Below are 12,166 nucleotides of genomic sequence, written 5' to 3' on the forward strand. Positions count from 1 at the left end.
AAATAAGTGGTCCTTTGATATTGCATGTATCTTCAACTTTACTCAAAGATGTGGGACACGGAGAGACAGCAGGCTTGCAAGACAGACTCTCATTCCTGGCAATCCCATGAACAGAATTCATATTTCTTGGAGCCAGATAGCATCCAATAGGAGCTGATGCTTTTATTTGGGGAGAGGTGGAAGGTTGGCTGGTTAGTCAGTTGACTGAGGCCCTTTTATTTTGGAATCTGAGTGCAAAGACTTGGAGAAACAGACTAATATGGTACGGTTACGTTAATACTTCCAGGTGCTGATTGGGCTCATGTGATTTGTGTATGGGATTCTATTTGAAGACTGTCATTTATGATGCAAGAGTGTTGTGCAGAATGGAGATCTGCTTTGTTGTATTTTTGTCTGTGCTTGCCGGAAGCTGGAGGGAAAGCAGGAGAGGGAGAGGAAGTGCTGCTGAGCACAGAAATCTGTTGCAAAGCATGGAATATGGCCCATACTTTTAAAATAGGCATAAAATAGGAATTAGAACAAAATAATAAGGCCTCACAATAAACACATCAATCGTGAGGAACAGAAAATATAAGGTAAGTGATTTATTGTGTGATCAAGATACAAAAATTACACAGGAACCAAAACAGAACACAGACCACAACTTCATTTTTCAACTTTATTGAAGGAAAGCATTGCCGCGTAAGGTACAACAAATATTGCAAGCTATTATTCTCGCATTTGTTCTGCATGCACAACTAGCAGTAATTTTAACTATTATTATTGATCTCTATCTTGATTGGCCACCTAGAACTCCCTCCAGTCCACACTACTTAAAAGCCTTGCTATGTTCCAATTACATGGCAATGGTCAGGAAAGAGAAAAGAGAACATTTGAGCTCTCCAAGCAAGGAGGGGTTGGGAAGAACAGGGACCCATGAGCTCCAGGAAGAGTTGAATTAAGAATCTGATGGGCATGGCCTAGGAGAGTCTGGATGGAAGTGGCTCCAGCCTCCCCCCTGACCACCCTGACTGTGAGTATCGGTTGGGATGCTCTAACAAAGCAATAAAGGACTGACCTTGAGACATTTGCAGGCAGTCCTGTATCGAGAAGTTTTCAATGTTGGATGGTTTTATGTATTTTTATATTCTCTTGGAAGCTTCCCAGAGTCTACAGGTCCAGGGTGTGCACCCTTCCTCTGCTCAAGTGAGCTACCAATAAAGGAGGCCACACAGTGGAATGAGATCAAATCAGGCCACAACTGTATTGACAACAGATGAAGTGGTTTGGCTATAGGAATTGGGTAAGCATTTATTTCCGGTCTGCCTACCGGAAATGACATCAGGGTCAACCCGGCAGTGGGGATTCCCATGACTTACATCAAATAGGGGGATTCCCACAGGGATCCCTACCCCTAGGAACGCTGAGGCCCAAGCCCCTCCCCCCATCTAGGCAAATGGACAGAAGCAACTCCATCACAGACCCCCTTTAACAGGATACCCTATTTCTGGAGGGGAAGGCCAGGGTACAACCCCCCTCCAACCAAGGTTAAGGTTCACCAACGCCTAAACCGCCAAAGTTGTGACGATTGCTATAGGGTTAGGCAAAACCTCCAGGTCATAGCCAATTCACCAGGTAGGCAAATTCCTACCCGGCACCAACAATACAGCGACCACCGCAGCCATTGCAAGGTCAATTCAATTTGTAAATGCAAAATGGGTGGGTTGATCCAACAAAGAATGCTAGACATCGGGGGCTGGCGTGGGCTGTTTTAAATCCCCCTGGAGTAGACCTGAGGGAATCCTGATTGTTCCCTCTCCACACCAGCCTGCAATTGGCCCATTTGGCAGGCTGATGAAGAGCAGGATTTCAAACCAGGAGTATGAGCCAAAGGGGGTACCTAAAAGGGGGTAAACAGACATCTGGGGCTACACATTTAAGATGAGTGGGGAACAATTTATTATTATTATTGTGTTATGGTTATTGTTATTACTACTATTACTATTACCACTCGGGGTGGGGTTTGTTGCTTTTCTGTGTTTGCTCTGTCATTTGAATTGGAATGGCAGAAGGAAGACCAGACATCCGTCAAAAGCAAAGGATATGAAATGTTCTAATATTATGTTTTTCAAAGGAGAAAGTGAAAGAGAAGGAGAAAGTTTGGCTACCCACCCTTTACCATGAGGTTTCTGGATGGGTTAAAACAATAGAAGAATAGAACAGTAATATCAGTCAAAACACATGTCAGTTTCACAGCATTGTACTTTAAGTTTCTCTCCCTTTTTCGTTCCGCAGTATTTTTTATACTGAGCTTCGCCACAAAATTTGAAGGTCCACAACTCCTTATTTGGACCTGGCGAGAGAAAGAGAAGTGCTTTTGTTGATACTAACTAGTGAGTGGGGTCCATAGTTCATACCAAAAAAGAGACAAAGCTCACAGCTCATTGAAATAAACTCCATTTTAAGCTCCATCGACAAATGCATACCTAAAACTGATTTCTTCCTCCATGCGAAAACTACTAAAGTGTCAACATTAAAATAAAATAAAGTTAAAACATTTGCAAAGTACATGTCCACATAAAACAAACCCTTAAATCTAAGAATTTCCACCACTGTTGTCTAAGATAAATCCCAAATATCTTTCCTTCAGACTGAAAAATAGGCTACTTTCCGAGTGACATGCCAGTTAGTTCCTTGAAGCAGAAACCTTACTTTCTTGCTCCTCGACAACATTTCATCTTCTTAAGCAAGGTCCCTCTACGTAATATGGCTTAATATAAGAATATAGCTGGCATTTAAGACTCTAATGAAGCAGCTCTTCCAGTACTGCTGGAATACTGTTGCACAGACTGCCTTGCAGTGATATGTCCATGAATCTCCCCAGCTGCAAAATTGAATCCATGTGTTCAAAATGGAGCTGGGGAAAAGCTTTCTAATACTTATTTTCATGGGAAATGCTTGGTATTTTACATATTGCTGCTGCAACTTTGCACTTGCCAAGCAATGCCCAATATTTGGCAGCTCTGTCAATTTGTCCATTAACCACTCTGTTAAGAGGTGGTACTATTAGAGATTACCGCCCACACACTTCTGCTGCGCTTTTCTGCTTGTGTGGCGGCACCTCGGTAAAACCACTTCTTACTGTTTGTAGCAGAGTTTTCCCCAGAGGCAGAGGACAAGAAGAGGAGTCATACTCAAATTCACAGTCAAGAGCCTCTTTATTGCTTGACTGGTTGCACAAGCATTTCTGTTACTCTTATGTACAAGCTATTTACATTCCTTCTTTATCTCTCCAGAGCAGTATAATTTCAGTCCAGTAATTAACAATCTTGACACAGGAAAACTCACAGTATCAGCAGCGCATATTGTCTTACTTCCCACCTCGTTGTTGGCATGCGTACTGATGGTGTGTGATTTCCTGGTGCAGAAATTGCAACTGCAGCTTCCTCCCTTTATTTGCACCTCCACCTGACACCAATGGAGCCTAGAGTACCACTACTATACACTAAAGAAAATTCTGGAACCCTCTTTAAAGCTTCCAGGAACTTTTGTCTGTTTCTTAAAGAATGTTTGCCTAACAGTTACTCCTTACATTACCAAGTGAATTCAGTCCCAGTCTCTATAGAGCTGTATAGGGAAGTTTTTAAAATGTTTAATGTTTTATTATGTTTTTATATATTTTGGAAGCTTCTCAGAGTGGCTGGGGCAACCCAGTAAGATGTGTGGGGTATAAATAATAAAATTGCCATTGTGGAATGGCATATTCCCATTTTCATTAGAGATATGAAGAGGTTACCAGAGCATAGAATAGGCAAGTCATAGTCACAGAAAAGCCTTCTTACCTGCCAATCTTTCTGCCATTACACAGTATGGCCCGTTACATGTCGAATGCTTTGATTTACACGGCTTGCCAGGACCAGTTGACATGCATTTTCTGCATTTCACAGCATCTGCTGTAGGAGACACAAAAATTTGTTTTATTGTTTCTTCCTGAAAGCATCACCTTCACCCATCGGTCACTAAATCCGGGGCTTCATTAGTAGGTAGACGAGGGGTCTGAAGCCCCAGGAACTGCTACCACTTTCCTCATTTATATAAATTTTCTTTCCTGGATGTACTGCAAAGCATTGTACCAAGTGAGACCCTTTTTTTCCATTTGTGGAGGAACCAATTGATTTTCAGTCTCCCAACCCATAAAATCCTATAGGCACCCATAGCTGTCAGAATAGATCCTAGAGCAGTAGGATTTTTTCCCCCATCAGAAAGTCTGACTAAATTTACATCTCTGCAGATGGGGAAACTCTATGCAGATTCATAGCATGCTCCTGTGCCCTTAGTCTAGCAACACATTCCGCCCAGACAAGGGAATCCTCAATTTTCCAAAGATGGTGCTCCCATTCAGCTCTAAACTATTGGGCTCCACTTTTAGACCTGGCAGAAACAGCTGGAATATACGCCCATTGGTCATATTCAGTGCACTCATGACATTAGTGAAATGATTTGTGCCTTTGCAACAGAAGTTCTCCCTTTCACTCCTCCCCAATGCCTGCTTCGTATCATGCCCAAATTTTCCTCTGGCAGCTTGGGGAATGCACTGAATAGATTTAGGGCCTACTCAGGAGGAGGAGGGAAGTCCCATTGTGAAGGCACAAATGGCAGAACGTATTTAATGTTACATGAGACATTTTCTCTCCAACCATACACATATAAAAGGTAAAGGACTCCTGAACAGTGAAGTCGATTCAAAGGCGATGATGGGGTACGGTGCTCTTCTCGCTTTCTAGCTTTTGTCCACAGACAGATTTCAGGGTCATGTGGCCAGCATGACTAAACCACTTCTGTGGCACCGGAACACCGTGACAGAAGCCAGAGCGCATGGAAATGTCATTATCCTTCCCATCACTATGGTATCTATTTATCTACTTGCACTGGCATGCTTTTGAACTGCTAAGTTGGCAGGAGTTGGGACCGAGCAACGTGAGCTCACCCCGTCATGGGGATTTGAACCGCCAACCTTCCGATTGGCAAACCCAAGAGGCTCAGTGGTTTAGACCACAACACTACCCGCATCCTACAGATATACCAGATGTTGGGCAGCCTGATTCACTCCTACATACATACATACAGAGCTGCCTTCCAGCGTTTCAAGCTACCTGTCCATTTTGCCCCATTATTGCGGAGCTTTTTTGCGGAGAAGGTCCTGTTGCTCCGCCATGACCTCCCTGCCAATTTGGATACAATAAAGGAACTGGAGGCCCCTCGACTGTCCTCGGGTCCAGTATTGGACCACTTTGATTGGATATCTCCAGACTGGATTATTGTAACTCGCTCTACGTGGGGCTGCCCTTGAGACTGACCCAGAAACTCCAGCGGGTTCAGAATGCCGCGACGAGACTCCTTATGGGGTCTTCGCTGCGAGATCACATTCATCTGGTACTATACCAACTGGACTGGCTCCCGGTGGAGTACAGGATCAGGTTTAAGGTGCTGGTTTTAACCTTTAAAGCCCTATACGGCCTAGGACCCTCGTACCTACGAGACTGCCTCTCCTGGTATGCCCCACAGAGGAACCTACGGTCTGCAAATAAAAACATCCTGAAGGTCCCAGGCCTCAGAGAGGTTAGGCTGGCCTCAACTAGAGCCAGGGCTTTCTCGGCTGCGGCTCCGATCTGGTGGAACGCTCTGTCACAAGAGACTAGGGCCCAGCGGGACCTGACATCTTTCCGCAAGGCCTGCAAGACAGAGTTGTTCCACCAGGCCTTTGGTCAGGGCCCAGCCTGACTCCCTCCTCTAGCAACCTGCACAGAACTTTGCTTAAAGGTTGCCATTAATTTGATTTTAATTAATTGTTATAATGAAATGTTTTAGAATGTTAGATTATTTGATTGTTAGATTATTTGATTGTTGTTAGCCGCCCTGAGCCCGGCTTTGGCTGGGGAGGGCGGGATATAAATAAAAAATTATTATTATTATTACCGACTCTCTTCTCCTTAAACTTTTCGACTGGAGATGCTAAGGGATTAACCTGGGGCTTTCTGCATGAAAAGCATGCACAATAACACTGAATTATTGCAGACCTATGGCAGAAGGCATTTTCCCCCTACCACCCCAAAGTATATCTCTCCTGCTACTAATAGAGTCAACCTTTGTAAAACAGTAGCTTCTTCTTCTTTTACCTCTTCTGGGATGGGGGCAATACTTACCTCCACTACTGAAGCAAAGAAGAAAGCAGAATGTAAGTAGCCAGACCTGAAGCAGACGTGGCCTTCGATTACCAAGAAACAAGCTCTGCTCCATTGGAATGCCTTTTGTATGGAGAGACAGCTTTGGAAGGCTAGCAGCTGAGAAATCGCAGGCTTTCAAGGCAGACAAGAACACACTGCGCAGTTTAAGGTGCCTAGTTCAAGACATCCATTATATAAGGCCGAAAGGAACCATCTTGGCTTCTTGCCTCATCCTGGTGGCCTTTAAAGGTCCCAGGAGCCTCTGGCAATATCCTGGGTTGACAGTGAAGAATAGCAAGGATGAAGGCAGTGGTTGCCTTGGGCCATTTCAGGCACAAAGTGCTGGTTGTTAGGACAAATCCAGATGGGCTGAGGGATCAGCTGAATGCTGCACAGAACGTCCCAGATCTTATCTTTTGTGGAAGAATTGCTTGCTCCTTTCATTAGGCTCCCTGTTCAGCTCTGGGTTTCAATTGTGACACGAAGATGTTCTGAGCAGCCAATTCTCATATAGCCTGCATTCTGGCTTGATCATCCATATTGCTAGAACGTTCTGTTAGAAGGAGCTCACTTTTTTATTCTGTTGCTGCTCACAGCAGTATGAAAGCTGTGCACAAGTATGTTTCTCTGTCCACCTTCCGTGAGTGATACATGGTGAAGGAATGATCACTGGGTGGGAAGCACACTTCCACCTGCCGGGTGTGGAGCACACTTCCACCCGCAGACAAAGCCACAGCTGTCTGAACATCATGCCCTCTACCTAACCTTTGCTCTCTTAGTGGTCTGCTGTGCACTGTCTGTGCCCTTTGTCTCCTTCATCATACATGGTTCAAGGGGGAAATGATGCGGTGGAAACAGGTGCCAAAATAACTTTGTACCACCCCTCGATCTCAGGATTGGAAGATGTGTAAAGGTCACAGTCCAAAATCTATCTAACTGGTTTTGCATATTGTGCTAATAAAAAGAGCTTCGGCAGAGCTAGCTGGCAGCTTGCTTATGCACAGCTCACCTGCATTACCAACTCCTGCCTCGTGTCCTTCACTTCCCATGGTCCTTTAATATTGCATCCATCTTAGACCATGTTCAAAGACATAGGACCCGGAAACAAAAGCAGGTGAGCCCATGTCATACATTTGCCTCCTGATGGATTTTTGTGGCTCCACAGCATTGGTTATAGATGCCAGTTTAACAAGTTATCAGTTGATTTGTGTGGTAAAGTATCAATTTACCACCATCAGCTGAAGGGCAGGTTTTGCTACCACTGTTCCCAAGGGCAGTGATTGCCTTTCCTCTGATTGGAATGAATGACGACTCTTCACTTGCAGGGGAGTAGGTCAAGTGTTGCAGTTGAGAGAACTATGGGCAGAAGCTGAAATCTGTTCTCTGACTTTTGACTGCTATACCCAGGATGCCCAACCCACCTGCCCCTAGTTAGATAACCCAATCTTGCTATAGATGGAAAAATCTGGTAATAACTAGTAGCAACTGGTCAGCTTCTGAAAAACAACGGTTGCTTGGCTTGAGGAACTAGGTTCAACATAGCCATTTTATAAAGCCAATAGGAACCTTATTAGCATCTCAGGGCACCTGATCCTTTTAAAAAAAAAATAATATTCATTAATAATTTCAGAATTACAGAAATAAAAAACAAAAAATAAAAAACAACACTACAATGCATAAAAAGAAGAAAAAACACACAAAACATAAAAACCAATACAACAATACAACAACAACAAAAAACAAAATAAAAAAGGAAAACAAACAAACACAAATCCCATATTACATATCTTTCCCCATATTCTGTTATTCAAATTACCTTAATTTATTTAACGGTATCTTACCATAAAATACCTTAAAGCTTAAAACTTAATACTCAGTTGTACATAACTCCTGATATCATTTCTACTAGAGTCATATAGTTTCATTCCAACATTTTCCCTAATATTCATTAATTTTAGGCTAGTTCCCTAAATAAAAAAATTTCTTTATAAATTTTCTTCCAATCTTCACCCAACGTCTCTTCTTCCTGGTATCGGGTCATGTCAGTCCTTACTGTCCATTCCATCTAGTCCATCAACCTGGAAGTCTTATGTCCGAGGCCCTTAAGTCTCTTCCGTGTCCCTTCTGCAGATCTTCTTCTTGTTGTTTATACTTGCACTTTTCCTTGTCTTTTGTTGGTCTCTTTCTTAATTTCTTTCCTTTCTCATTGAGGAGTAGGTCTCTGGGGGGTTCCAACCCAAAATTATCTCTGTCTCCCTTCATCAAACCAGCCCATTCCCCACAGCCCCACTCCCCACAGTCATCAATATAATCCAAAAAAATGTTTACGAGCATATTTTGAAGTCTCTCCAAAATTAAGAGCCTCCTCAGCTCCAGACTCCCCCTGGCCCACTCCAACTTCAATCTTCAAAAACAGCGGCTTATGCTACTGTAGGGCCTTGGGCCTCTCCATTTGTATTATTTGAGGTGCAACCGCAGCCTCCTCCATTATCTTCTGCACTTGCCCAATCAATACAGGTTCCTGAGTTGGACCCTGGATGGTTTCTGTATCACTATTCACTATTTGTCCACAGTTATTGGCCACAACAGTCATCAAATCCATTTTCTCATTCATCAAATCCATCTTCTCATGCATCTGTTCCAACAAAGCATTTGTCTTGCATAAAGCAAGCACCAAAACCTCCTTCCAGCTCATATTTAGTCAAGGTCAAAAGGACTAATCCCACGATCTTAATCTCACAGCTGTGGATTCCTCAAGTAGACTGCAGCAACAATTTAGCAAGCTCCCTCTAGAGGAGACAATTTCTATTTGTATCCATCTTTTTAAGGCAAGTCCAACAAAGGAAAATTACTTTCATTTTTCAGATATTTTGTTTCTTTAGAATGCAAAAGGCGACACTGGAATCAGTTTATTTCTCTTCTTTAGCTATCTGTCAAAGTATTCCATTCACAGTCAATGAACCTCTCCAACAATTTCTGTCTCTGACACCCCGTTCCCAGGTTAGAGACGGTGGAAACTTATCTTTCTTCACTCCCTCTCCTGCAGGCGTTACACAAAATCCCCCCCCCCCTTTTCTCCTGCTTCCAAGGGGGTTTCAGTAGTTATAAATGAAGGAAATTTAGACTTTTTAAACAACTTTCCAGGCTTTAGCTTACAAGGTTTCTGCTTCAGTCTGTATACAAAAAGCGGAAGGCGGACTACCTGTTTTGAACCTGTAATAAATGTAGGGGTTGCTCATGCGCAAGTTGGTGCCACTCCTGGCTAGGTTGCCTTGTTAAACCTTTTCTGTCTGGACAGCCCTGCACTTCGTGGCTGTTCAGTCACTAGCAGAATCCGTCAGTGGGCGTTTCTTAAACCTTTTCCAGCATAAAAGTTGTTTGACTCCAAGTCTCCTCCTACTCTCCCTGCGCGGAAGTCTTCTGCACAGGGAGGGCGTGGGTAGCGGAGGACCCGTGCTCTCTTCGCTGATCTCCGGCGAGGAGTCCTGGAGCACCCTCGCCGATTCCCCCATCTGCCCCCCTTTATCCCTGGTGTTACGCTGATTTCTTTCCCCAGCTGGTGAGCCGCCTCTCCCCCTGCTGGGCCCTTCTCCAGCATCACTCGAGAGCCTAACCTCCGCCTCTGGCTCCGATGTCAGTTCCCTGACATAACCTTCCCACTTCGATGTCAAATTAAGATATTTCTTGATCCAATTTTCCGTTTCTACTCACGGGTACTTGTTTTAAATCCAATTGTCCACAGGGAAAAGTCAGCGCTCTCCGGCGATGGCTGTGCGGCTTAACTCCGTGAAAGTAGCAGTCAGTTCGCACCACCCCGCTTCACTCCGGAATCCCAAAAAGGGGTTCCCCATGAGTAGGGGGCACGCTCCTGGTGCCCTGCTGAACCCCACGTTCCCAGGCTTCCTCCACCTGGGATTTCTAGCGGGTCCCCACCTTCGCTGCGGCAGGAAGACCCAGTTTTCACGGAGCCCGTTCCTCCTGTCGGAGGAACTCTGCCATTCGCCGATGGCACTAACCCGGAAGTCCTCTCAGGGCACCTGATCCTGATGGGGTTGGTGGGTACCAGAAGCCTCTGGCAACATGCTGGGGTGTCTGAGGAACAACAATCATGTGGGGAGTGTAGGTACCACTCCGACAGGAAGGTAAACAGCGTTTCCATGTGCTGCTCTGGTTTTGGTGTTCTGTTGCACCAGAAGTGGCTTAGTCGTGCTGGCCACATGACCCAGAAAAACTATGGACAAACGCCGGCTCCCTCGGCTGTAAGGCAAGATGTGCGCCACAACCCCAGATTCGTCTGCGACTGGACTTAACTGTCAGGGATCCTTTACCTTTACCTTTACTATTATTTAAGGCTAGGAGGAACCTTCTTGGCTTCTTCTCTCATGCTGGTAAGCTTGAACGGTGAAAAGGTAAAAGGTAAAGGACCCCTGGATTGTTAAGTGCAGTCAAAGGCAGCTATGGGGTGCAGCGCTCAACTCGGCTTTCAGGCCGAGGGAGCCGGCGTTTGTCCCCAGACAGCTTTCCGGTCATGTGGCCTGCATGACTAAACTGCTTCTGGAGCAACAGGACACCGTGACAGAAACTGGAGCGCATGGAAGCGCTGTTTACCTGCCTGCTACAGCGGAAACTATTTATCTACTTGCACTGGCGTGCTTTCGAATTGCTAGGTTGGCAGGAGCTGGGACAGAGCAACAGGAGCTCACCCTATTGGCAAACCCAAGAGGCTCCATGGTTTAGACCACAGCACCACCGCATGAAGCCTCTGTGAATATGCTTGGGTGGCCCTGAAGAGGAACAAGGACGCAGGTAGTAATTCCTTAAGATGTTAGGTGCATAATGTACTGATTTTTCAGAAAAATTGAAATGGGCTATACAGAATGTCCCAGGCTTCTATGAGCACCTGATGCCAGAGTAGAGTTTCCCTCAGCCAATAAGGGCCTAGGGGCAGAGGTACCTGGCCTCCCCCGAGGCAATTGAGCGAGATACTGTGCTTACCGTCCGTCTGCGACCTCCGGCAGACTAGGTAAACAAACCCGGCTTTTCTTCTCATTAGACGTGAGAAGAACACACCCTCTGCTTTCCTCTTCTTCTCTCCCTCCCTGCATTCTCCCAGGGAGGAGAAATGAGACAGACAGGAGTCCTTTCTACATGTTTTATTCCTGTCACTCAACAGTACATAGAAATGTGCCTGCACCCTTCAGACTCCATCAGAAGAGTCACAACTCCTCCCCTGTACTTCCAGCACAGGTCAGATGACACTCTGAGCTAACATCCAGTGCTCAGTACAGAGAATAGGCTCCACCTTTTCTCCAACAGTACAGTGAGAAACCACAACATCCTGTTCTGCATTCCAGCTATCTGGAGCTGGCTTTTGCCTTGGTGCTTTTTCCTGACAACCTCCCCCAAAAGCATCAATTGGCAAAACATGATCCAGAGAAGAGAACAAACAGTTGTTATACATATAACAGTCCCCTGTTGTTTCAGTTCCACCCTTGGAACTCCCCACCACTGGTTTCACCAGTGTACCTCTCTGGTTGTCTGGCTTCCAAGGAATGAGTGCTTCTGCATTACCTTGGTTAGCTACTCTCTGTTGTGTCTTTGTCTCTGACTTAGACACTGCTTTAACCTGCTTTGAGTTGTTAACAATAGCAACACATGCAACAGCTAAGTTAGCAAACTCTTTTGAGTACCGCTTTGGTGATACACCCTTTGTAACTCTCTCAGACCTACGTGTGAGGTGCTGATCCTCTGTGCTCACTGGTTCAACCTCTGGACTCTGCTGAGAACCAGTAGCAATCAGTGGTTCTTCCTTCATCTGTGAAGGTCTATCCATTGTGTGAGATTTTCTCTCAATGACTGTTACAACTGAACTCTCTGAGCTATCAGTGTCATCATCATCAGTACCACTGTAATCTGTGACATCAGAAAAATCATCATCATCTGAATTGTCACCTGTGGGAAAA

At 45.0% G+C, this 12,166-nt stretch overlaps 1 long non-coding RNA gene across 1 annotated transcript; it reads right to left on the reverse strand.

Annotated features, from left to right (window-relative positions):
- Positions 1–1,995: 1,995 nt before the first annotated feature.
- On the reverse strand, positions 1,996–6,547 carry LOC309525366. The gene is made up of 3 exons (XR_014216185.1): positions 6,183–6,547; positions 3,822–3,932; positions 1,996–2,332 (listed from the first exon to the last, which is right to left on the reverse strand). It is a non-coding gene; the product is annotated as an uncharacterized lncRNA (long non-coding RNA).
- Between the last annotated feature and the right edge of the window lie 5,619 nt (positions 6,548–12,166).

This window comes from Podarcis vaucheri (assembly GCF_965113315.1).
Source record: "Podarcis vaucheri genome assembly, chromosome: 2".
Taxonomy (NCBI): Eukaryota; Metazoa; Chordata; class Lepidosauria; order Squamata; family Lacertidae; genus Podarcis; species Podarcis vaucheri.